The sequence below is a fragment of the Somniosus microcephalus genome, chromosome 6 (assembly GCF_052327205.1).
Source record: "Somniosus microcephalus isolate GS21.2 chromosome 6, FLI_Smic_1.0, whole genome shotgun sequence".
NCBI classification, from domain to species: Eukaryota; Metazoa; Chordata; class Chondrichthyes; order Squaliformes; family Somniosidae; genus Somniosus; species Somniosus microcephalus.
In genome coordinates this window covers 69240683-69266753 of record NC_140992.1, presented here as the reverse complement: position 1 = coordinate 69266753, position 26071 = coordinate 69240683, and the positions used below count along the sequence as shown (strand labels likewise).

The following is a 26071-nucleotide window of genomic DNA, read 5'->3' as shown; positions in this document are numbered from 1 at the left end:
GAAGCTCGGACTCCAGCTCTTCAACACGGAGCCGGAATTCCTCGAGCAGCCAACACTTACTGCAAATGTGATCAGCTTTACTATAAAATCTATTCAACCTATTATTTCTCCCCCTCCCTGTTTTGTTTTGATCAGTGCTATTTGCCAGTTTTCTACTTTAATGAAGGGTTGGCTCCCGAAATGTTAATGTGTCTTTTCTCTTTAGAAATGCTGATGGACCTGCTGTGTATTCCCAGCATTTTCTGTTTTTATTTCCAATTTGCAGTGTTACAATGCATGTTTTACCTACCTGCACCAAATCCTATAATGACAATTATCAGAACGTAACAAAACCTCATGAGGTCACCAAAGATCATCTAATAAGAGAAAAGGGAAAATAGTTTATTGGTTTCAGTACTGACAAATGGATTATGATAAAAGTGAGCTGATGATAGTAAATTTGAAGGTAGTCCAAAAGTAGAATCAATTATAATGCAAAGAAGCTCTGATAACATCAACTCCATTTTTTTGTTTAAGGAAAGACTGATCTTACCATAGATTTTACTATTTTAGAGATTTTGACTCCATCCATTTACTTTCCTTATATCAGCTAAGTGCCATGTGCATACAAAATACCATGCATGGTTAAACCTCATGTTCTACAGGGCTGTTAACTACAGACTCTGCAACGCTGAGTCCGGGCCCAAAAATTAGATGGTAGGTTAAGACTAGTCGAATTAATTTCATGCAGGAACCTTAGAGCCAAAAGAGAGAGAGATACTTTCATCCCATCTCTTATTTGAACCTGGCTCCTAAGAGACCATCCATATTTTTCTTTAAAATACACATTTTTTCCCCCCTTCTTGCACCATTGTTTTAAGGAAGTATAACAACAAAGATGAAAGTAGGAATGTTGTAATAGAAAAATGTTTAGAAAAACATGACATTTTTGTTGGTCCTTCGCCTCCCGAACAGTATTTGTGTCCAGTTTGAATTTACAAAAACAGATTATGAAAATCAGTAAGTTGCTGAAAAAAATTAGTTAAGAAAATTGGGCACATATAACAAAGGTCAAAGCCAAAAAACTAACTTGTAAATGAGTAAGTCAGTGTTTCCTTCTGGAGTGACATGATGGTCAACCACACGAATATTCATGCAATCTTCAAATAAAAAGAAACACAGGACCCTTGAAAAGGGACACCATGCTTATAATTAGAACGTTCAAGTTAATTCTTGGCTAAATGACGTATTAAGAAAATAAACTACCAACCTTTTGTATCATGATGCACAGGGGACCAAGCAACTTGAATCCACGTGCAAAGTAAAGGACATTACACCAGGCACTTATCAGAGCATACGCCATTATAACTGTTTCCCATTCATGGTTCAAAACTCTTAGTATCATGGTGATTAGAATAAAGCAAGCATAAACAATCCTGGAAATCAAAATTAGAAAACAATTTCCTAAGTTGTGGGAGAAAGAGAAAAAGTCTTATGTTATAAAGTTGTTGATATTCCAGGGGAGATTTTTCGCTATGGTGTATTTCAGGCTTTTTTGCCTAATTGCTATGTAAAGCTAGGCAGTAGCGCAGTGGATTGACTGCCTGCCTCAAACCTCCATGGTCAGCTCATTTGAATAACTATTCATTGCTGCCTGTACAGCTCTGGGCTTGTGCACGGAACAAGCCTAATGGGGAGATACAGAAAATTTGGCCAGCAGGTCTAAATTAAAGGTAGGTGCGCACTTAAAGACCAGACTGCATATGTGGATAAAAATTGTTTCAATCTTTATAAAGATTGAAAATCAATTTTATATATTCGTCATGTTTTCTAAGGTTGGGGGAGGGGAGAGGGGAGAGGTGATAGGCATAAATGAAGCGAAATGAATGCCAACGAGTAACCATAAAAAAACCATTTGCGCAAGTGATGGAGTGATACAACACCTGATGCTCTGTTTGTTAGCCAGAAAAATGAATATGCAGCTGTATGAAATGGGTTGCCCTGCATTTCTTCAGGGCCCCCCTCCCCAGAAGACAGCAGTGCACCATTTTTGACATTTGTGGTGACCAGGCTCAACAGTGTGTACACTACATGCAGGATCTGCAAACAGACACATAAAACAACAACACATTTTAAAGGAATTTCATAAGTTAAGATTACCCAATAGAAACATATATTGAGAAAAAGTATGCCACAAAGTATTGTCAGTAAGCACACTTACTGCTTGCCCATCATAAACTTAAAAGTCTTTGACTGCATCTCATGCATATCCAACCTCAGTAGGGTATACCTTCACCTCACAATGTACAATACAAAGTCTTGCCATAGTCACATCTTCCAAGGGCATCGCATCTCCTTAATGTAAAACAACTTGGCTGCAGTCAGTTACTGTGACTAGGTTTGCATGTAGATTGTGCATATGTCTGTCACTGTACAGGTGTTCCATCAACTTTCAGCATCTCAATATTATATTCCTGCTTGCACAGTAAGATGGCAAATCAAGGGCCTAATCCTAAACTGCAGAAAGGTGTCCCTGGTGAAATGTACATGGAGAAAGCGCTTCTCCTATGACGTGGTTATGTAGCTCTGGTGGGGTTTGTTACCATGGGTAATGATGGGTCTGTGCAACCTGCTTCAGGTGCATGCAGACTTGCCCCTGATCATTGCTGTGCATTTTCTCTTCATCCTCAAACACCCCAAGGACAAGAGAAATGACCAAAGGAATACCAATCCTATCCAGCAGGGGTATTCTCTATTCAGAGGCCAATTACCTTGGATGGTAGGATGGTGAAAAAACCAAGAAAAATCTGCAGTAACCTGCAATATGGCAAAAAAGAACAATGTACATAAAAAGGGGGCAGGGAGGAATAAACCAAAACAAATATACAATTTCGCTGTTATTTGCAAAATCCTTAAGAATTTAAGGTCTGAATGCTGGTGAATCTGTATGGAAGTACATCCGTTTTATACAGTCACACAGTAATGACAATGCATTGTGGGTGCAACCATTAGAGAATGCAATGGAGGCCAGCCTCGCCTTAATTTGTATATTTTTTAGACCCTCAATGAGGCTTGCGCACTCCAGCAGCACACGTCTCCTGAGCCCCCAGTACAGCCCAGTCAGCCATACACAGGCATTGCTCTCCTGACACATTTTCAGTGCTCCCATTCTGCCTCAAACCTTCCGCATCCCCTATGGGCTATGCACACATGCGCTGCCGGACACATCAGAGCAGAAAATCTCCCCTTATATTTATTTTAACATGAAATTATACATTAAAGAGGTAGTGAGTGTTGCCATATTGGGAGTTTTCCGAAGGCTTTGTTTCTGGAGCAGGCAGTGAAAATTTCTACCATTTTTTTAAAATTTCAGATTTTATTACATTTTAGTGCCAAATGCACAGGCGTACTTATGATCATATCATTGCAACCTCCTTTCTGTAAAAGGCAATACCACTCTTCAAAACATTATATAGCATACCATTATAGTATTGCATTATGCTTAAAGGGTATTAATGGAACTTTACTATTACATATTTGAACACCATCAACTTTGCTGCTGCTTTGCAATTTGGTGATTACAAAAAAAGCCCCAGAATCACACACACAGGCCCTATCAAATTCCTTTTCCACTCACCTTGTTAATTTGGGTTGCAGTTGACTGCTTACCCTTGCAGCTCAGAACCACCTCCCTCCCACAGCTGTCAATTTGTTCTCATAACCTCAAATTCTTCCTGGAGTTGTTGTAACAATCACTTAACCACAATGCCAATTCTCAGTGTGCTAACCTTCTCCTCAAACACATCATTTATTTCAAGCCCACCCCCACAACTCCCTACATCATTATTTCTTTCTCCCAGCAAAAACATTTTCAATCTCCAAAGTCTGGCAGCACTCCATCACTTCATCCAATTTAATTTTAAAAAGCTTGCATTTATATAGCACCGTATCAACTGTTGTGCAATGCACACAATTAATTACTTTTTGGAGTACAGCGAATATTGTGCAGACATATGTGGCAGCCATTCTGCATGAAGAACACCCCCACAAACCGCAATGAAATAAATTACCGGTTCATTCGTTTTCTTTTGGTGGTATTGATTGAGGGAGGAATGTTGACCAGGACACTGGGAGAACCCTTTGACTTCTTTGAATAGTGGGAAGGGATCTTTAATGTCCACCTGACCCACTCGAACAATCAGTCAAGAAGTTGGTTTAATATCTCATTCAAGGAACGGCACCTCCAATAATGCAGCACTTTTACAGTACTGCACTAAAGTGTCAGCCTAGATTGAGTTCAACCCCCTAACATGGAGCTTGGATCGACAAGCTTCTGAACCAGAGGCAAGAGCGTTATCAACTCAGCCACACTGATGCATATTAGCTACTAGAATTTCACTCGCCTTTTCTTCCACCTCTAGAGAGCAATGCAGCATCCCTGAAAAACACTTCTTTTCCCTGTAAAACTATTTTTAAAAAAAGGTAAACTACTCATCACAAAGTGCACTCTTCTCTATGTATGTTACGCACAAAACATTTTAAATTGAAATTGTTATTCAATTAAAATTCCCACCTTCACTATGTAGTTCAGATGCGCAGCACAACAATGGAATCTATTCAATTGTACTCAAGTACATTAATACGTATTAAATAAAGTTTAACTTTTTTAGAACATGTTGATTTTGTTTTTTTATTTAAGTAAATCAATATTTGCTACCATTTTTGTTATCCAATGTAATAAACATTTACTTTCATCTACACAGTCCAGACTATGTTCTTTAAGACAGCACTAAGAAAACTGAGCTTTGCAATCACTTTGTTACTTGAGCAACAATACTGTGTTTATAAAAATCTTAATTAAATCATAATGGACTTTGATTAGTACAAACCAAGTATTCTCAGGTTTAGTACAGATTTTAATTATATAAAGTACTTAAAATGTTACTATTACATTATGGTATAAATTGATACAATCGCAAAATAACCTCCATTATTCAATAAAATATCACAATGAACTGTAATAAATTGTGAAAAAAACGCAAAGAAAGGGTGTAGATGAAATTCAATTTGAACATGTCTTACATTGTAATGTGAAAAGGACCTCCAGTTACTGTGTTCCCAAAATATTTTGCAGGCCCTATGTGAATCAGTCGTGGAATCTGAAAAGAGAAGATAATGAGTTGATACATCACTTTGCTGTGGAGAAGATAATGAATCTGCTCAGGTTAAATTTCTGAATTAGTTTTATGCATGTTAATGCATTCTAGACATTGCAGGCAAAATAAAAGACCTTAATTGAGAGAATGAGGACTAACCAATTTTAGGTTGAGTATTTACACATGTGTCCACATATACATCAATCCAAAATATATTGAAAGTCTTGCATCTAGTGTACACTTCCTGTTTGTCACACCTACATCCTGTGGTTGCACTTTCGATTGTTTTATTGATCAGCTCAAAGTAAAATGGCAGCCAATCAGAACTGGAGAGGTAGGCAATGTATAAATCAAAAGCAAGGAAAGTGGCTAAAAATGACAGTGAGAAACTCCTTAAGGACTTATGAAAAGAACCATCCCTGAATAACCAGTCAGGAGAACCTATGATTAAATAATAGCCAAACCAATTGAGTGGACAAAAAAAATTGTCCACATTTTTTCATTAACTGGACTTTCTAATATCTAAAATAAATTTCTAAATTAAAAGAAAAATCAATATTCATATATTTCACAATAATATGATTAAATGTACCCATTCAATTCTTATCTGTATCTTTTTACTTAAAGGTCTCCGTTTCTCCCAAAAGCCTGGGCTTAGACTTTATATTTTTCTACAGAACTGTGACTCAGTTCGCTAAAGACATATCCAGCATGCTAAGCACGTTCAGTGATCAGAATTTTCCTGGATGCATTAGTAGAATTTAGCCAATGCAGCTGGAAACATAGCTCTCTTCAGTATCTAACAGTATTGGGTTTCTTTTTTTGAAATTATTTGAAAACAACAATTGATGTCTTGGTGTATAACAATATTCCAGTTTGTGTTTTTGAAAATGGAATAAATGGTTGAATTTAAATGACAGCAAATATGTTACTGACTTTTTTTGATACAATTGCAGGAGAAAAACTCAATGCACAGAAACCAATACAAACCAAACGTATCACCACTGACAACAGCAAGAGGTTATTGATGAACAATATAGCACAGCTAAGCAGGCACCATAAAAATAAATTAATGTAGACTAGCCACCATTAAACAAATAACTGTTTAGAGCAGTGGCAGACAGCATTGAATTAATGGCCCATATTTTACAACCCCTACGGGTGCGTACGAGGTGTGTACGCGCCTGTAGTGGCCGTGCAAGTTCCGGGTTTAGGCATGTGAAGCGCATGCGCTAGAACCCAGCACTTGCGATTCTCTTGACAGATCCTCCGCATCCCCAGGAGAAGGGCCTCTGCGGGTGGAGAGTTGCGCTATTTACCCAACTTCCACCCGCTGAATACCTGTCAAATTCTTACGTCTGGTAAAAGCTGGCATAAGGCCTGCTTTTACCAGCATAAGAGTTTTAAAAAATAGAAAAATAAAATGTTATCACTCACTTATAAATTAAAAATACTCTTCAATAAGGTAAGTTTATTTTTAGCCCCGTAAAAACATTTTTTTCCCCCCAAAATTAAATTTTTGTTTAAAATATTTAATTAAATGGCATTTTAATTAATTAAAAAAATATTTCATGTGTTGGTGTATTTTTTAAGTGATCCCCATTCATACTTATTGGAGTTCGTACATATGGAACTTGCATAAGTATGAATGAGGATGCCCTTCTTTTATAGGCTGGGCCGGCACACATGATCCCAGGGGCGCCTACAAACCGCAGGCGCCCCTGGGATATGGGGACCTCTGCCCGCGTGGACCTGGAGAGGCCCAGGATCGCAAGCCTGCGTATCTCCCGGGCCACCAGGTACATTCATAGAATTTTTGCAGGTCGGAAGCCTCCGATCACAAATGTTGGCCCAATAAATTCATTGACTTGCAGGCACATCAACAAATCAATCAATTGATGGAGTAGCAGATGCCAGTGAATTAATACATTCATAGAGCAGGGAGCACATAAAAAAAACAACAAATTAATGGAGCAGTGGGCATCAGAAAATTAATAAATGAATGTAGTTGGAAACTGCCTGCCAGAAATATGTAAACAACCCCATCTCCATGATTTGGGGCAAAGCGCTGAGCAGAAGTCCCATCCCATGACATTTCTGCCCCTTTTTGCTTTTTCTTCTGCTCCCTTAAAAAGGTTCCTCAGAAATTCAGGCCTATTGCTTTTAGAAATTGTGTTTTTTTGGGAGAGGAAAGGCAGACCAGGGCCTGCAGTAGCTGTCACAGTATGCAGCTTAAAGAGCATCCGGGGGAGAGACGGAGCGAGGCCTCGACCAAGGGCCCCGCTATTTGTTTAAAACAGCACAGGACAAAGGAGAAACCCTACAAGAATGTTTTAAAACATATTTCAATAGACCAATAGATATAAAATTAAAAGCAGGCACTTAGAATTTTAAAATTGTAGGCTAATGGTTGCTTAACTGAGGAGAAAACATTACTGAAAAAGCAATATGGCAGGGGAGTGGTTCGAGAAACTTCTCAAATTCACACCACAACACCACATGTCAGCCAATTACAAATCGTGACTGGTTTCCATAGCTGGTTTCCATTATAAATGGGGACACAGTAATTTATAATGAAAAAAGTTAATACAAAAATGTGACAACAGGAAGTGGAGTTTTATAACTAGATGTAGTAATGCATGTAGAGGTAAGATTTTTAATAAGACACTAGTTAATCCCACATGGTGTTGCACACAGGAAGTCAAGATCAAATGTAGTCTTCAGATAATGTGAGGCTAGAGATTTGGGGACTGATTTTCCCGCAGGCGGGGGAATTGTCGGGTTCCCCGAATGTTGGGGTTCCCACACGAATGTAAATGGGTCTGCCAGATTGATGCAATTTTCCCTCAATTGGCCAATTCATTTCCAGTGTGTAGGAACCCTTGCTAATTGACTATTTCCAGTCAGAAAGTCGCACAGTATGATGTCATCATTCGTGGTGCTTTTAAGGTCCACAGCAAGCATTGCTACCTCTGCAGGCTTCCAAACGAACCATACAGGATGGCAGAGGAGCCTGCAGCAGCTGTGGCCAGTGCCAGACCCCGAGCTGCCTCCAAATTCGACGAGGCTTCACTGCAGGCATTATTGGATGGGGTCAGGGCCCACAGGGAGGTCCTCTTCCCTAGGTCAGGGAGGAAGAGGCCTCCCACTGAGACCAAGGCTGCATGGATGCAGGTGACAGCAGATGTCAACTCGCTGGGAGTCACCAGAAGAACCTAGATACAGTGTCGGAAACGATTGCATGACCTTCACCGTACAGGAAAAGTAAGTATGAAGTTTCCATCACCCTCAAACTGATCCCCATTGCCTTTCCCCACCAGCACTCAGCTTTAGCACTCTCTTCCTCCACATCCCACTTCACAGTCACATCCATGCACCCTTACCCATTCCCTCTCTCTCTATGCTCACATTCACATAACTATTCCACCATGCAGCCCTCACACTCCCTCTCACTCTGATGCTTTGAACACAACTGACAACACACAGGGAGGGTCCTTGATCTTGCAGCCTCACACCATCTTTGTCTCCCTCTAAGTATCTATGCTATGCAATCTCTACACTCACTCCTTCATTCTCACGCAAACTCCACTTGTCTCCCTCATTGCAGGAAAAGAGAGCTCACAACAACAGAGAGCGAGCCAGGACTGGAGGAGGCCCAGCCTCAATGTGGCTGCGGAAGTTGGGAAAGGAGAGACAGGGGCAGTCCCGCTAGCTGGTGACAGAATAGTTTTCCATCTCTCTCATTGACAAAGCATGAGTCGCTGATTATGATTCTGAAGCTACATCATTTGGACTTATGAACATCTGCAAAATCCAATGTGCATGTAACCTTGGCATCACATCTCTAACACTTTCCTTTATTCCCCCACAGGACCATCCAGAGCCCCTATCCCCACTGCGGAGGAGGAAGAGGCTGAGCAGCCAGACTCCTCAGAGGAAGCTCCAACCTCTGAGGGCGCTGTGTCAGCAGAATTCAGCACACCCAGCACCAACGCAGACACTCACACCTCGGTGGGACCTTCGCGAGATAGAGTAGTGTTGTCACCTGGTGTATCACAGCACACAAGTGAGCATCAGCAGATGGTGGAGACAGGGACAGCAGTGGAGAGTCCTCGTCGGAGGGCGCAGGACTCTCCACTGCTCAGCTCAGCTGCATGTCGACCCTCTGCCTCTGGGTCCATCCGCAAGAGAAGAGGTGATGGATCTCCATGCACAGATGCAGGAGTCTCTGGTAGGTTTTGTCTCCAGGGTCGCTGCGAGTGTGGAGCGAATGGAGGAGTCCATAGCGAACATGAGCAGAGCCTTTGTGGAGTCATTGGCGGATGAACGCATCACCACGGAAAGGATGGCAACCTCCGTGGAAAGGATGGCTACAGTAGAGGAGAGGATGGCTACGGCCATGGAGAAGCTAAGTCGCCAGAGTGTTGACAACATGGTGAGTGTTCAGAATAGACTGACATCTCTGGAGGAGCGATGGTCAGCTATTGAACAGAGAAACCAGACCTTCATGGCAGGCCCTCTGAGTAGGACTGCCATTGTAGAAACGGGTCCCCATGGCCCCCCTGATGTGCAGCAAGCTGCTCTCAAGCCACTTGCAGGCGCTGAGGGGGACCTGACCCATGAGAGGGATTTTGGTGGCAGACATCAAGGAAGTGGGGGCTCCTCTCCAAGCGCTCACACTTCCATACCACTGCAGAGCCCTCGGTCAGAGCCCCACCGGAGTCCACACCCAATGGAGATAGAGATCTCAACCCCTGCACAGCCGCAGGAGCAGCAGACTGCTGGCGAGCCCTCACAGGATCGCCATCCCAGAGGACGCCCACCAAAGGTGTCGAGACAGGAGCAGCAGGAAAGTGAGCAAGCGGCCTCCACATCTGCTGAAGCCACAGGGGAACCAATATGTAGGAGCACACGTAAGAGGAAAATAAAGCACTAATAGTCACAAGGGTAGTCACTTGGGTGAAATGTTGGCCTAGAAATTCAGTTGGCTGCGCCAGGCGCTAACGCCAAAAAAGGGCTATATTTCCGTCGATAAAGCTTTAGCGCCGGAATGCAGACCGATCTGCGCCGACGCCCAAATTCATTTGAGATTTAGCGCCGGCGCAAAGTGTTAGCGCCCGCTCGGGTGCGCGCGCAGCTTATGACGTCATATCCTCGCGCAACGCTGTTTTAGCGCCCCAAGCCGGAAATTGAGTGGCGCCCGCCCAATGTGGGCGTGGCGCTATTAGGAATTGTAAAATGGAACGTTGCAGAGGCCCTGTGGGCCTCGGGGAGCGCAAATTAAAGGGCACCTCCACTGACCTATAAAGCCCAGCCATTTTGCTGCAATGACTTCACTGCTTTGGATTTCTACACAGAGACCAAGGGACAGAGATTCCAGATTTGGGACAAGATAGGAGAGGTCTTTCTGGCTTCTGGCCAGTGCTTTGACATTTGACTCTTGCTGATTTCACTGTTGCGACCTTGATTATGGGGGCTGCATGGGGGGCCAACATTGAGTTGCAGCATTATGTGCGGAGGGCTCGCAGACGCTGTGAGAGACGGGCAGCCATGCGTAGACACAGAAGGGCCATCAGGCGTCGCCAACGTAGGCCTTACGCACCCAGGCAATACCGGCAGCAGGTGTCCTATGTCACCATGTCTGCGGCACTTTGTGTAAAGAGGCTGCGCTTCAGAAGGGAGGTGGTTGGAGAGATCTGCCAGCTGCTTCACGCAGATTTGCAGCCACAGCTCATGTCCAGGACGTCTCTCTCGGTGGAAGTGAAGGTCACGGTGGCTCTCAGCTTTTATGCAAGCGGCTCGTTCCAAGCTGCTGCTGGGGACATCGCGAACATCTCCCAGTTCGCCGTACATCGCTGCATCCGGCAGGTCACCGATGCACTGTTCGCGAGGAGACACCAGTTCATCTCCTTCCCCATGACCCAACAGAGGCAGCAGCAGCATGCAGTGGGATTTGGCAGGATCGCGGGCTTCCCCATGGTGCAGGGCGCCATTGACTGCACGCATGTGGCTATGCGGGCACCTATAGACAATCCCGAGGTTTACCGCAACCGCAAGGGCTACCATTCCCTCAATGTGCAGCTGGTGTGTGACCACAGGCAGCGCATCCTAGCTGTAAATGCCCGCTTCCCAGGAAGCAGCCACGATGCTTTTATCCTGCGCCAGACTACTGTGGCTGACATGTTCCAGGCACAGCCTCCACCAAGGGGATGGCTTATCGGGGACAAGGGCTACCCTTTGTGCACATGGCTCATGACCCCGCTCCGCGCGCCCAGGACCCCAGCGGAGGACTCATACAACGAAAGCCATCAAGCAACAAGGAACGTCATAGAGCAAACCATAGGTGTCCTCAAGCAACGCTTCCGCTGCCTGGATCGCTCCGGCGGCTCTCTACAGTATTCGCCGGATAGAGTGTCCCAGTTCGTCGTCGTGTGCTGCATGCTGCACAACCTGGCTATCCGCCGGACGCAGGCACTGCCACCTGACATTGCACCACCACCTGAGGAGGACGAGCAGGAGGACCATCAGGAGGAGGAGGGGGGGGAGGAGGAGGAGGAGCAGGCCAGGAGGGGGCCAGAAGGCCCAAGGGCCGTACGCCGGGGGCTTATTGCTCGACACTTCTAGGCCCGCTGTGAGGGAATGGCCTGTGGGAATGAGCGCACCTGAAGGCAGCCGCTCCGGAAGCCGTCAGCCGGTTAACGCAGCAAACACTTGAAACATGACACCTGGACAAGCTGAATAAATAAAAACCTTTATTTAACAAACTGAGGCCCCTTCCCACATGAAACTCAAAAACACAGAACACACCCAAAAAACAGTCACAAACATATGTCACTCCCCCAACCTGGGGAGGACTAACAAAAGTTGGCCATCCACATGGCCTTCAACATTGGCCGTAACAAAAAAAGGGCCCCCCTCGCCAACAGAAAGACCCCCATAAAAACACAAAATGCCTTCAATTTCGGCCATCCACAAAAATCAGCCCCCAAAACACAATCCCCCCCATATATACAATGCCGCAGAGACCACACTCTAGCGGCTGTGCCGAGAGGGCGAGTCCTTAGAGAGCCTTCCCCGGCCCCTGCCCGGCCTACTGCTCCGCCTCAACATGGGCCCTGTGGCGGCCTCAAGGCTGGGGGAAGGCTCATGAGGGCCCCCATGCGTCGCGACAGATGGCCTTGGGGGTCGGCCAACACGACGCACATCCCGGGAGGGGCCGGCTGCTGACTGGTTCGGCTGTGGCTGGCCAGCATCAGTGGCAGCAGCAGCTCCTCGCACCCTGGCTGGGGGAGTGGCAGTGTCGGATGCTCCAAGGGGGGCAAGCTGGCTGCTGCCAGGCGCGCGAGGCTCAGCGGACACAGTGGCAGTCGTCCGGCCTGGCAGTTCAGCTGGCGCAGCTATGTGCTGGAGGCCAGGCCGCTGTGTTGCAGCAGGGCGGCGGGTGCGGGTGCGACGCCTCTGCGTCAAAGCGAGTGTGGCAGAAGTCAGTGACCGCACTGCCCGGGTATGTGCCTCCAGCTGCTGTGACAGTGTTTCGAGGGAACCACCTCTCTGGCGACTCTCCTCCTGCAGTGCCGCGAGTAGTTCGACCCCCCTGGCGTGCGCTGCGGCCAGTTGCTCCACCCCCCTGGCCTGTGATTGGCCGAATGCTGCCACACTCTGAGCCAGGGACTCGATGGCGTGCGGCATCTGCTGCACAACCCCCATGAACTCATGGTGGCGCCGGTCAGACGCCACCGAGATCTCTTGCAGGAGGCGCACCTCCTGGCCGAGGCCACTCTCCGGACTGGAGAGAGGACTCTGCAGCTGGGGAGAAGCCGGCCGAGCTGGCCGACCCCTGCCGCCTGCCTGGACCCCACTGCAAGCAGGATCTGCCCTCCCCTGCAACACCTCCCCCTGGCTCTCCTGCATGCCAGACGTCCCCCCTTCATTGCCATCCCCTGGCACGGCTGAGGGCTCGCCCGATGGCCCGGCTTCCTCCTCGTCCTGGACGTCCTCCTCCTCCAAGGGCCTGGCACCCGGCGCCTCAGGGACCACCTCCTCCTCAGCAGCTGAAAGCAGGAAGGCACAAGAGTAGCTTTAAAGTGAGGACAGGGCGTCAGCGAGGGACGCCTGAGCGGTGGCATTATGCGCATTTGTCCGTCAGTGGGAAAGGATTTAGATCGGAAGCACTAGGGCAACGAGAGAGCTGCAAGCGGTCATCTCCTTACCAGTGGCTTCCAGCACAGGGTTGGCATCCCCGATGGCTACAGGGCCAGTCACCCGAGGACGCAGGAGTCCAGCGACGCTCTCCTCCAGAGCACTTAGAGCCTGGTAGTGGGGCCGTCCACCACCGGTCTCCAGCCGGCTGCGCGCATTTCTTGCCAGCTTGGCCTGCAAGAGAAAGGACGGACTCTAAGTACAGTGTGGTGCCCTGTTGCTGTGTGTACTGCCTCCCATGGTGGAATAGCCTGGCCAGTGTGGTCAGTGCAGAAAGTGCTGCTGATGATCATGCCAGTGGCATTGCTGCGTGAGGAGGGCTGCCCATTATGCCTTTGAGGTCCCTTTGCCCATAGTGTGAGGCTCACATGCAAGGATGAGGAGGACAGTGGAAAGGGTACTCACCTTCACCAGCCGACAGAGGTCATTGAACTTTTTGCGGCACTGGTCCACAGTCCTGGGCACATCTGAGTTTGAGGAGACCCTGCGTCCGATGCTCCTCCAGGCTTTCCTGAACTCTCTCCTGGGAGCCTTTCTGCCATTGTCCGGGCACAAGATGGGTCTTCTCTCCTGGACAGCATCAATCAGCAACCTCAGTGCATGGTCTGAGAAGCGCTGGGCTCTTTCACGGGCCATCTCCATCTGTTCTGGCGCTATTTTGTCCCACCAGCACTGTTGAGGCCTAGCAGCAGGGCTCCAGTGTGCAGGGCGTGGCAGCAGTCAAAGTTGACCCTTCCCCCTTTAAGAGCAGGCCGGCGTCAGGGTGTCTGCTGTCAAGCAACACATGACCGCACCTGCGCTGCGCCCGGCATCGGCGTTATCAGGCCGCAGCGCCGGTTTAGCGCCAGAACCGAGCATTGCAACGCCGGTTTCAGCGCTCGCCAAAACTCTTGGCCAAAACCACTGAATTTCGGCGCGGTTGCCTGCAGTTTCCGGCGGGCGCTAAATTTACCGAACGCCCGACTTTAGCGCCCCAAAACTGTGCAAACTGAATTTCTAGGCCGTTGTGTTTATTTGAAAAATGCCATCAGCTGGTTATTGTAAATAAAATTTCTGATGGCTACTTCCGCAGTTGTGGCGTGTGTCATTTCGCGAATGGGGCTGGAGGTCCTCTAATGCCAAGAGGGGAAGGAAAAAAAGGCCTCCCATGCTTCTGGTAGGTGCCTCAGTTGAGGAAGCGCTGAGTGAGGGTGGCGAGAGGGGCTTCCCAGGGGCTCACACTGGAGAAGTGTGTGAGGCTCCAACCTTCCACAGCTGTGTCTAAGCCTGGAACAAGTTGCCCCAAACCTGAAACAACAAGATCCTGCAACCTACAAATGATGTCTGATTAAATCTCTTCTTTCCTGATTGACCTGCAGCTGATAGTCAGCAATCCGATATTGTTCACGCCAGGTTTCATCAGCGGGGTTCCCACCAGGCGTGTTTAATGTGGGAAAAGGCTGAAAATAGCAAGGGCCCCTTAAAATGGCATTATAGATGCCAATTATTGGTGATTAAGGTGCCTGAAGACCACTCCCGCCTGCTGCGGGCGGGACTGATTCGGGTCGGACAGAAACGCCTGGGTGAAAATCGGACAGGGCGGGGAATCAGGCGGGGAGGGGGGTCGCGACCTCCTATTTTTGCGATTTCCCCCCCCCCCCCACACGCCTGAAAGCCCGCCTGACGGCTCCAGGAAAATCGGCCCTTTGGTGTCATGTCTGCAAAAAGCACTAACATTTCCGTAATTGTATCCGTGTGTTAATGGAGACACGGAATGCAGGAGTTGGTTTAACAGGTGTTTACTGAACAAAGTCTGGAGGTGAACTAAAAGATACAAGACGCTATACAGGCTTATATACCCGAGTGGTCACTACCGGTATTACAGTACACAGGGGCTCTTAAAGGTACATACACTACAATTCCTCCCCTTTTAGATAATTAGTACATAACATTTTAAGTAATCATTGTGGTAAACCACTGTTAACCTGTACATGCCTGTGGGGTAAACCACTGTTAACCCTGTACAAGTCCAGGCATGTCTCAGCCCCTGGCTCCACCCCTAAGCCCGGGTATAAAGGTGACTCACCACCCTTCCCCCGAGAGCTCTTAGGATGGATTCACTAGCAGAGGCATGCTCTAGTTCTTAGTCAATAAAAGCCTACTTCATTTAAGTCCATCTCGTAGTCTTTGGTATTGTTGATAGCGCATCAATTTTATTGGCTAATTTTCAACATGGAGCAAATCTTGAAGCCGGAACGTTTAGACCTGGATCCTCAAGCAGCAGATGCAGCCAATAACTTTGAACACTGGCTGAGCTGTTTCGAAGCCTTCCTGGAGGCCTCCAGCACTACTGTCACTACAGATGACGCGAAACGGCTTGTCTTGAACTCACGGGTGAGCCACCGAGTCTACTCGATCATCCGAGATGCCACTACTTACGCGGCCGCCATCGCGACGCTAAAGGAACAATACGTGAGGCCTGTTAACGAGGTTTACGCCAGACACCTCCTGGCTACCCGAAAACAGCGCCCCGGGGAATCGGGCGCTGAATATTTACTGACACAGAGTCCTCGGCCGGGACTGTAATTACAAAGCGGTGATGGCCAAGGAATGCACGGAAGACCTGATCCGAGACGCCTACGTAGCCGGCATCAGGTCCAACTATACTCGGCAAAGGCTGCTGGAACAGAGGGGGCTCGACCTGCAGAAGACGGTGGCCCTCCAGAACATGGATGCCTACCCCCCTGACCGGATGGCCACGTGGATGCCACGGGAGCAGCCATCTTGGGACCCGGTAAGGCCACAAGCCGCCAGCAGCCCAACTACAGCTGCAATGACCAGAGGCCAGAAATGCTACTTCTGCGGCCAGGCCAAGCACCCCAGACAGCAATGCCCAGCAAAGGACGCGACCTGCTCCAAATGCGGCAAGAAAGGCCACTACGCGAGAGTGTGCAAGGCGAAATCGACCCCCAATTCCAGCAGCGCTGCGTGTGAACCATACAGGCCGCCATTTTGGACCCCACCAACCACGTGTGAGCCGTGCGGGCCGCCATTTTGGACACCACCAGCTGAGGGGGAGCCGCCATCTTGGACACCATCTCGGGACCAGGCCCTCGGCGCGGGCGAATACTACAGCGACCCACCGACCTCGACGATGGCCTCCATCACCCTGGACCAATCTAGGCCCCATCAACTAGCCAGGTCCAAGATGAACGTAAAGGTAAATGGCCATGCCACAAATTGCCTTTTCGACTGCGGAAGCACGGAGAGCTTCATCCACCCCGACATGGTGCGACGCTACTCCCTATCGGTTATGCGCACACGCCACCAGGTCTTTATGGCCTCAAAGTCCCATACGGCGGACATCGGCGGCTACTGTGTAGCGACTCTGACAGTGAACGGCGTGGAGTACAGAGAGTTTAAATTCCTCGTCCTGCCACAGCTCTGCGCTCCCGTACTGCTAGGATTAGACTTCCAGTGCCATCTGGAGAGCGTCACGATGGCATATGGCGGGCCCCTGCCCCCACTTACAGTCTGCAGCCAGCAGAATTTAAACACGGCGCCGCGCAAAGTATGCAGCCTGTCCACCCTGAAGGTCAAACCCCCCCCGTTGTTCGCTAACCTCGCCAAAGACTGCAAGCCAATTGCTACTAAAAGCAGGCGGTACAGTGCCGGGGATAGGAGCTTTATTAAATCAGAAGTACAAAGACTCCTGAGGGAAGGGATTATCGAGGGCAGCACCAGCCCACGGCGAGCCCAAGTGGTGGTAGTAAAGACCGGCGAAAAACAGCGCCTGGTTATTGATTACAGCCAGACGATCAATCGATACACGCAATTAGACGCATACCCACTTCCCCGCATATCTGACATGGTCAACCAAATAGCACAATACCGGGTATTCTCGACGATTGATCTGAAGTCGGCATACCACCAGCTCCCCATCAGGCCTGAGGACCGCCAGTACACGGCCTTCGAGGCTGACGGTCGCCTCTACCACTTCTTCCGAGTCCCCTTCGGCGTCACCAACGGGGTCTCGGTCTTCCAAAGGGAGATGGACCGGATGGTTGACCAGAACGCGCTGCAGGCCACCTTCCCCTATCTAGACAACGTCACCATCTGCGGCCATGACCGGCAGGACCACGACGCCAACCTAGAAAAATTCCTCCGTACGGCCCAACAGCTGAATCTGACATACAACAGAGAAAAATGTATGTTCCGCACCACGCGCCTCGCTATTCTTGGCTGCGTGGTGGAAAACGGAGTCATCGGCCCCGACCCCGACCGAATGCGCCCCCTCCTGGAACTACCCCCCCCCCACCACTGCCTAAAAGCTCTGAAGAGATGCCGAGGGTTCTTCTCTTACTACGCCCAGTGGGTGCCCAACTATGCGGACAAAGCCCGGCCCCTCATCAAGTCAACCTCCTTCCCCCTGACGGCAGAGGCCCGTGCGGCCTTCACCCTCATAAAAGAGGACATCGCGAAGGCCACAATGCACGCAGTGGATGAGTCCATCCCTTTCCAAGTGGAGAGCGATGCATCCGACTTCGCCCTAGCCGCAACCCTTAACCAGGCGGGGAGACCCGTGGCCTTCTTTTCACGGACCCTCCAGGGCCCCGAAATTCGACACTCCTCAGTCGAGAAGGAGGCCCAGGCGATAGTGGAGGCTGTACGGCACTGGAGACATTACCTGGCCGGTAAACGTTTCACCCTGCTCACTGACCAACGGTCAGTAGCATTTATGTTTAACAACAGACAAAGGGGGAAAATCAAAAATGATAAGATATTGCGGTGGAGGATCGAGTTATCCACCTACAACTACGATATCTTATACCGGCCCGGGAAACTTAATGAGCCCCCAGACGCCCTATCCCGTGGGACATGTGCCAACGCACAAGTCGATAGGCTACGGACCCTCCACAATGATCTCTGCCACCCGGGGGTCACCAGGTTCTTCCACTTTATTAAAGCTCGCAACCTGCCTTACTCCATCGAGGAGGTCAGGACCATGACCAGGAACTGCCAGGTCTGCGCCGAATGCAAACCGCATTTTTATAGGCCAGACAGGGCACACCTGATTAAAGCCACCCGCCCCTTCGAACGTCTCAGCGTCGATTTCAAGGGGCCCCTTCCCTCCTCTGACCGCAACACGTACTTCCTCAATATTATTGACGAGTACTCCCATTTCCCCTTCGCCATCCCCTGCCCGGACATGACCAGCGCCACAGCCATCAGGTGCCTCCATGACCTGTTCGCCATATTTGGCTTCCCCAATTACATCCACAGCGACAGGGGCTCGTCGTTCATGAGCGACGAGCTGCGCCAGTACCTGCTCGAGAAGGGCATAGCCACGAGCAGGACTACCAGCTACAACCCCTGGGGTAACGGACAGGTAGCGAGGGAGAACGCAACGGTGTGGAAGACCGCCATGCTCGCCCAAAAATCCAAGAGCCTTCTAATCTCCCGCTGGCAAGATGTCCTCCCCGATGCGCTCCACTCCATACGATCACTGCTCTGTACTGCCACAAACGCCACCCCTCACGAGAAGATGTTCGTCTTCCCCAGGAAATCCACCTCGGAGACATCACTACCGCCATGGCTGACGTCTCCGGGACCCGTCCTGCTCAGGAAACACGTGAGGAGCCATAAGACGGACCCCCTGGTCGAAAAGGTTCACCTCCTCCACGCCAACCCACAGTACGCCTACGTGGCGTATCCTGACGGGCGGGAGGACACAGTCTCAATTCGAGACCTCGCACCCTCAGGTACCACCCGAAACACCATCGATCACCATCCACTACCTCCACCCACCACCACTACCCACGACGCACCACCGAGGTGTCTACCACGAACTGACGACATGCCGGTGCCATCCCTACCCCGAGAGGACGACACGCCAGTGCTCCGTCCCACGCGAGAAGCGGCCGCGGGCAAAGAACCGCTGCAACCGGCACCACGAAGATCATTACGGCAGACAAGACCCCCGGAGAGACTTTCGTATACGAACTTTTGAAACACTTCACCCCGCCGGACTCTTTTTTAAACGAGGGGTGAATGTGGTAAACCACTGTTAACCTGTACATGCCTGTGGGGTAAACCACTGTTAACCCTGTACAAGTCCAGGCATGTCTCAGCCCCTGGCTCCACCCCTAAGCCCGGGTATAAAGGTGACTCACCACCCTTCCCCCGAGAGCTCTTAGGATGGATTCACTAGCAGAGGCATGCTCTAGTTCTTAGTCAATAAAAGCCTACTTCATTTAAGTCCATCTCGTAGTCTTTGGTATTGTTGATAGCACATCAATCATTAATTAACATGTTTACAAGAACAATAATCTACACATTTGCTGCAGTTAATCAATTATAAGTCAGTCTCTCTGGAGGCTTCCTGACTCGGTCCGGATAACGCCTCGGTGGTGTAGTAGTTTTCGGTGCTGTAGGAGGTTCTTTTGGCAAGGTCAATTCGGCTTGAATGCCAGTGTCGGGTTCATCTGGTTCCAGTATCACCGGATCGGAGGTAGATACTATGGGTATCTCTGCTTCATCATTAGGCGTATAGAGTTGTGGTGTAGGTTGTCCCTTTTTGGATGACTCTATGATCTGGTCAGCATGGCGCCTTATTATGCTTTCACCAATGTCCACGGTATACATCAGCGGTCCTAGTCGTGTGCAAATAGTTCCAGGCTGCCATTTCTCGGTATGGTAGTCCCGGGCCAAAACTTGACCTATCTGGAAGGTTCTAGTTGGCCTTTCATTCATGCCTTGAAATTGCCGGTTCTCTATGTCCCTTCTGCTGTTTGGCTTGATCAAATCCAGCCGGTATCTTAGTCTTCTATTGAAAAACATCATGGCGGGAGTTTGGTTTGTAACCACATGTGTTGCATTCCTGTACGCAAACAAGAAGTTATCTACCTTATGTTGTAGATTTATGTCTTCATTACCCATGGCCTTTATGGCCTTCTTGAAGGTCTGGACAAACCTTTCAGCTAATCCATTGGTGGTGGGATGGTATGGGGCGGACGTGTAGTGCTTAACCCCATTGTTTTTTAAGAACTTCCTGAATTCTTCGGACACAAATTGCGGTCCATTATCAGAACAGATCTGTTCAGGCAGCCCATTCCTGGCAAATATGGTCCTTAATACTGTGACGGTTTTTTCCGTGGTGGTGGAGGACATCTTTATTACCTCCGGCCACTTGGAGTGTGCATCAACCGCGATTAAGAACATTGAGTCCATAAATGGACCAGCAAAGTCAATATGTACCCTTTGCCATGGAGATGAGGGCCACTCCCATGGATGTAAAGGGGCTTGTGGTGGGGCGTTTTGGACCTTCTGGCATCCTAGACAGCTCTTGGTCATTTCTTCGATGTCTCCATCGATACCTGGCCACCACACAAACGCTCTGGCTAGGTTCTTCATTTTCACTCCACCCAAATGCCCCTCGTGAAGCTCCTTTAGCACTTTATCCTAGAGTTTGGGTGGAATCACCACTCTGGATCCACACATCAAGGTTACTCGGCACACTGACAGCTGTTCTCTTCTTTGCGAGAATGCTGGCAACAGTGATTCGCCATGTGCTGGCCATCCCTTCACCGTTAAATCGTAGACTCGTGAGAGAGTCGGGTCATTTCTCGTTTCCTTTTCAATGGTAGAATTTGTTACTGGTAGACATTCCACTATGGCTGAGTGGAACATCTCCACTGGGTCCACTGTAGCTGCCTCTTCTACCGTTGGCAATGGTAGGCGCGATAAACCGTCAGCATTCCCATGCTGTTTTGATCCTTTGTATTCTATGTCATATTGGTGTGCCCCTAGGAAAAGGGACCACCTCTGTAGCCTTTGCGCTGTCATAATGGGAACGCCCTTTTTAGGGTTGAATATGGAGACGAGGGGTTGATGGTCAGTCAACAAGGTAAATTTTTGTCCGTGTAGGTAATGGTTGAATTTCTTCACTCCCCACACCAGGCTGAGTGCTTCCCTGTCGACCTGGGCATAGTTACGCTCAGCTGAGTTCAATGAGCGTGACGCAAAAGCTATCGGCTGCTCCGAGCCATCAGGGAATCTATGCGATAATACCGCTCCTACGCCGTAAGGGGATGCATCGCACGCCAGTCTGATTGGCAGTGATGGGTTGTAATGAGCCAACACTTCCTTGGACGTGATCAAGCCTTTGCATTTATGGAAGGCACGTTTACAGACTTCGCTCCATTTCCAAATTACTCCCGTTTGTAGCAGTGCATTAAGAGGGTGCAGAACAGTTGACAAGTTCGGTAAAAATTTATGATAGTAATTTATCAATCCCAGGAACGACCTTAATTGTGAGACATTTTCAGGTGCTGGGGCTTTTATGACCGCTTCAATTTTTTCAGGTGACTTATGCAACCCTTCTTCGTTAATTATATGGCCACAATATGATATTTGTTTCTGGAAAAATTCGGACTTGGAGTGATTTGCTCGTAGGCCCCGTTCTCTCAGCCTCGTGAGCACCTGCTCCAAATTGGCAAGGTGCTCGTTGTCGTTTTCTCCTGTTACAAGGATGTCGTCTAGGTAGCATTGAGTCCCCAGAATCCCTTGCAGGACTTGCTCCATAGCTCTTTGCCAGATAGCTGGCGCTAATGCTGCTCCGAAAACCAGTCGATTCTACTGGTACAGGCCTTTGTGTGTGTTTATCGTGAGATACTTTTTAGAGGCCTCCTCAACCTCCATCTGTAGATATGCCTGTGCCAAGTCAATTTTGGTGAAACGTTTCCCTCCGGATAGTGAGGCGAAAATATCTTCTATCCTCAGAAGAGGATACTGTATCATGTGAAGGACCAGGTTTACAGTCACCTTGAAGTCCCCACAGATGCAAATTTTTCTCTGTTCTTCAGATTTATTATTCAATGTTTTCTTCATGACTGGGACGATGGGTGTTGCCCACTCGCTCCAATCTACCTTGGATAACACGCCTGCTTTTTCCAAATTCTCCAGCTCTGCCTCGACTGCTGGATGAATTGCGTATGGCACCGGCCTTGCCTTAAAAAACTTGGGAATTGCCGCATCTTCCACTTTTATTGAGTAGGTGACGCCTTTCAAGGTTCCTAGTTCCTGTTGAAACACTTCTTTGGCGTTAGCCAAGATGTCTTTTAATCGTTCAGGTATGACGTCATCATCATTTTTTTTCTTACTGGTCACCGTCAGTGCCTGAATGGAGTGCCAGTCTAAACGTATCTTCCTGATCCATTCACGTCCCAACAACGGTAGCCCACCATCTTGCAGAACGTATAAATACAACTTCTGTATTTCCTTGCCGTTGTATACAACAGGCACCCTTATTTTCCCTCTGGGGTATACTTTCTGCCCCGTATATGTCTTCAAGATAATGGATGTGTCTTTCAAAGGTATATGCGGAAATAGCCGCTCGTAATCCCGTCGACTTATGACGGTCAGAGCTGATCCTGTATCTAGCTCCATTTTAACTGGGGACCCCGCTATCGTGAGGGTAACCCAAATGGTCTGGTAATCTTCTTTGGCAATTACATTATGTAATTTGAGACAGCTTAGTCTCTTGTTTCCGGAGTCGCTATCGCTCTTCTGGTCTTCGGAGCTACTGTCCGTCATCATTTGTACCTTTCTGTACTTTTCCCTATTGATTTTTTTTCTGTCAGTGTATTTTTTGTTTCCAGATCGGCATACACGTGCAATGTGTCCCATCTTTCCGCATTGCCTGCATGCTTTGTCCTTGAACCAGCAGTCCCTCTGGTCATGGGTGGATCTGCCGCAGCGATAACATCTCTCAAAATCCCGTGTCATTTCATGGGTGCCGAAGTCCTGTGGCTTTTGCTGTATCTCTGCAGCTCCTCTTGCTGCTGCTTCGTATGATACAGCCACACTGAAAGCCTTGTCCAGTGTCAAATCTTTCTCAGAAAGTAGCCTTTTCTGTGTTCCTTCACTTAGGAGACCGCAGACGAATTTGTCTCGTAGAGAATCTACCAGTCCTGCCCCGAATTGGCAGTGCTTTGACAGCTTTCTTAATTCGGTGAGGTAATCAGCGTTACTTTCATTCTTGTGCTGATTCCTCCTGAAGAATTTGAATCGTTCCACTATCAGCAGCGGTGTTGGGTTTAAGTGCTCCTGTAGGGTATCAACAATCTCCTTAAAATTCTTGTCCATCGGTTTGGCTGGAGTGATTAAGTTTCGTAACAGCCCGTATGTCCTTGCGCCCATCAGATTTAGAAGTACCGATGCCTTTTTATCATCCTCTACTTCATTCGCTGTGCAATATACCTCCACTCTTTCCACATATGTGGTCCAATCCTCTATATCACTATCGAAAGCAGTAATATTGCCAGTCTTAGGCATCCTGAAAATCAAAAATGGCACCTCCCGCGCTTTCCTTTCTTCCCTGCCGAGAAGAAAATGGCATCTCCCGCGCTTTCCCACCGCTGCCGCTGCTGACAACGTTGTTCTCCGCGGTTTTTATTTACACAGATATTTTTAATAGTTGGAGACTCATTCCCGCCGGACTCTCTGGGACTTTTCCCTCCCTCTGCTTGGTCCGAACGCCGACCTGCTTTGCAGCGCCGGCCGTCTCCCGAGTGCTCCACCCTCCGTCTCTGTTTGCCTCCGCCTTCTGACTCGCTGCTCGGCCCCGCTGCAGAGCCACCCGATCGAGCCCCAGCCCGCCGCCCAGGAAGGATTAGTGCAGTACCTGCCACCAGCCCGGCTAGCTGGTGAAACCACAGTTTTTTTCCTCGACCTTCGTCTGAGGAATCGATCTCCTTGAGGTGCTGCCGAATTGCAGGTAAGTCCATTTCCAATTCGTCGCCACTGTTGTATCCGTGTGTTAATGGAGACATGGAATGCAGGAGTTGGTTTAACAGGTGTTTACTGAACAAAGTCTGGAGGTGAACTAAAAGATACAAGATGCTATACAGGCTTATATACCCGAGTGGTCACTACCGGTATTACAGTACACAGGGGCTCTTAAAGGTACATACACTATAGTAATAAATATAGCAGTTTTCTGATGAGTTCCTCAGAAATCTGGTACAAGGAAAATAATAAAATGTGGGGAAATAATGATCAACTTTTGTCTAAATGCCTGTATAGTCATTTAATAAAATTTTACATACCTCAGTAACTAGGATCAGAACAGCTCCCACAACTGTCAGAATTTCTCCTGCCAATCGAGCAAAATCTTCAGCAGAAGCATAGGCTTCCTGGAATAAAAAGAGTCCACAATCAGAATAATAATCTATATTTGCCTAAGAAGTAATTGTTCACAGCTTATTTATCCTAGTAATATTCAAAGGATGAGTTGTATTTATTCCAGTGTCACTTTGTATAGCTCACAATTAGAAGTTCCCTTAAAGGAATTTTGAAGGAATTAATTAACAGATGGAGACCAAATCAGGAGGAAAAATAATGATAATTAATAATAACATTTTAAATTTAGAGAATTCCATATTTATGAGATCAAATGTGTTAATGTAATGCTTTGTGAACTAATACTACATGGTTCCCACAGGTGTAATTGCTGCATTCAAGTAGAACGTCAGGGGGTGAAGTTCTTCACCTTTGCTAATGTTGGTGAAAAAATAAATGAGTAAAAGGTTGGTGAAGTAGAGCTGGAAATAATTTGTGGATTCCTATCTATTTAGCACTGCTTTATCATTCTTAACCCCCTCTCCCATTCTAAATCAATTAATGAATATTATCAAGATGAGAGGAAAGAGCCAATGTTTGTCTGTTAAGGCCATTAATAAAGAGCTTGCAGTGGATGATAGAAAAGTGAGTAGATACCCGAGGTCAGATGCAAGTTAATGAGTTTATCGAAGGGAAAGATTTAGAAATATCACCACAATAGTGACCAATAAATAGTACATAGTAGTTTTATGCTTGACAGCTGGGTATTAGTGGCCATTACTGGGTTTCTCATAATGAAACAGGAGGAGAGGATGGCTCTAAAGCACAGAGGGCAATGTGCAGGAAGTATTACCCCAGATAATGGGTCTACCGCAACATGATAGAGAAGCAGTGAATGAGGAGGCTCAGGCATGGGCGGGTGGGCAGTTTAAGTCTGCCGGGAGACTTACCCGTCGACGTCCCGCTCCATTCCCGCAGTCATCAATTTTAACCTGTTATTCGGAGCAGACGGCAAGGACACCCGTCAGAATCCAGTGGAGTCCTTCTTTAAATATGCAGATCAAGTACAACTGTTATTTTAACTGCTGGTCTGAGCAGGGAAGCCATTTTGCCCCACCTGCCTGATTACCAACCGGAGTTAAAATCGGGGCTAGAATTCCAGACGTGACCTAATAATCATTTTTTATAGTCATTAATATCTTTCTGCTTTTCAAAACCTCCTAATATAAACCTCAAGATTCCATTTGCCTTCTTATTAACTTTTAAAAAAATCTTGTCCAGCCACTTTTAAGGATTCTTATACATACATGAAATTACATAGAATCTACAGCATAGAAACAGGCCATTTGGCCCAACAGGTCCATGTCGTTGTTTATACTCCACATGAACCTCCTCCCACTCTCCCTCTTCCCTGCCTCCATATTCCTCTATTCCCTTCTCCCTCATGTATGCATCAAGTCTCCCCTTAAATGTGTCAATGCTGTCTCCTTCAACCACTCCATGTGGCAATGGGTTCCACATTCTCACTACTCTGTGTAAAACATTTCTCCTAAATTCTTTATTTGATCTGTTAGTGGCTATCTTATATTTATTTTTTTATTAGTTTATGGGATGTGGGCGTCACTGGCAAGGCCAGC

At 47.9% G+C, this 26071-nt stretch overlaps 1 long non-coding RNA gene across 1 annotated transcript; it reads right to left on the bottom strand.

Moving 5' to 3' along the window:
* Positions 1-1135: 1135 nt before the first annotated feature.
* On the bottom strand, positions 1136-24508 carry LOC147115797 (uncharacterized). The gene is made up of 3 exons (XR_015078685.1): positions 24422-24508; positions 5062-5138; positions 1136-1415 (listed from the first exon to the last, which is right to left on the bottom strand). It is a non-coding gene; the product is annotated as an uncharacterized LOC147115797 (long non-coding RNA).
* Positions 24509-26071: the final 1563 nt, after the last annotated feature.